We start from the raw sequence: 879 nt of genomic DNA, 5'->3' as shown, positions 1-879 counted from the left end.
GATAGTGTTTGTGTGAAACAAGTCAATGTTTATTAAAATATGTTTTACATACATACTAAAATTACTGGATATATAGATCCCAGGATATGTAAGCTCTAAGCTGCAAAACAGTTTTGAAATGGCATCAAGTGTTTCCACTTTCCTTTAGCAATTTTTCGTGCCAAAATTTTAAGCGGGGAACTAGTACTCTTCGATTTAGTGTGGAGTGAGAGAGGGGGAGAGAGTGAGTGAGTGAAGGTGTTTTCTGATTTCTGTATTTTTTTTTGCCTGTACAATATATATATATATATATATATATATATATATACATATCCTGTTCATGCACATTTTCATATAATTTCACGGTGGTGAGTTCCAGTTTCCTACCCCATCCTTTTTTACGAAGGAAAATATGGGGTTTGTGGCACATTAGGAGGTCAGGGTAGGTAATTATATGCGAGAAATCTGAGGTTTGTTTTTTATGAACTGCTTGGAAGTGCACTTGTAAAAATTTATCTGATTGGTTTCAAAAATATGGTGTTGAATATCGTTTCATGGAAGAAAAAAGTTAAGGGTAATTGAACATCAAGAACCAATTCTTTCGTGTCCTCAGGAACATAGGTACAGTCTTCCAGATTCCAAAAGAAACTTATGAAGTCGCTGAGTCGGTGGTGAGATGGCCTGTATAAAAAGTAACCTAGCGACATACTGATTGAGATATTTAGATCTTGTAGCAACCGTGGCTCCTTTAGCACATCGCACAGTCGGCACAAATATAAAAAAAAAGCAAAAGGTGGAATGAGGTAAGTGCCAACAAGAAAAGAGAGAGACTCAACCAGTAAAGATGTATAAAAAATAAGGTTTCATTGGTTGTCAATTAGTATGTCTATGTGTGTGTGA

The 879-nt window shown here is 35.5% G+C and overlaps 1 protein-coding gene across 4 annotated transcripts in view; it reads left to right on the top strand.

Moving 5' to 3' along the window:
* LOC106882261 (coiled-coil domain-containing protein 73) overlaps window positions 1-879 on the top strand; it is a 285,087-nt gene that overhangs the window by 1,102 nt on the left and 283,106 nt on the right. The window lies entirely within an intron of this gene.

This window comes from Octopus bimaculoides, chromosome 24 (assembly GCF_001194135.2).
Source record: "Octopus bimaculoides isolate UCB-OBI-ISO-001 chromosome 24, ASM119413v2, whole genome shotgun sequence".
Lineage (NCBI taxonomy): Eukaryota > Metazoa > Mollusca > Cephalopoda > Octopoda > Octopodidae > Octopus > Octopus bimaculoides.
This window is presented reverse-complemented; position numbering and strand designations above follow the sequence as displayed.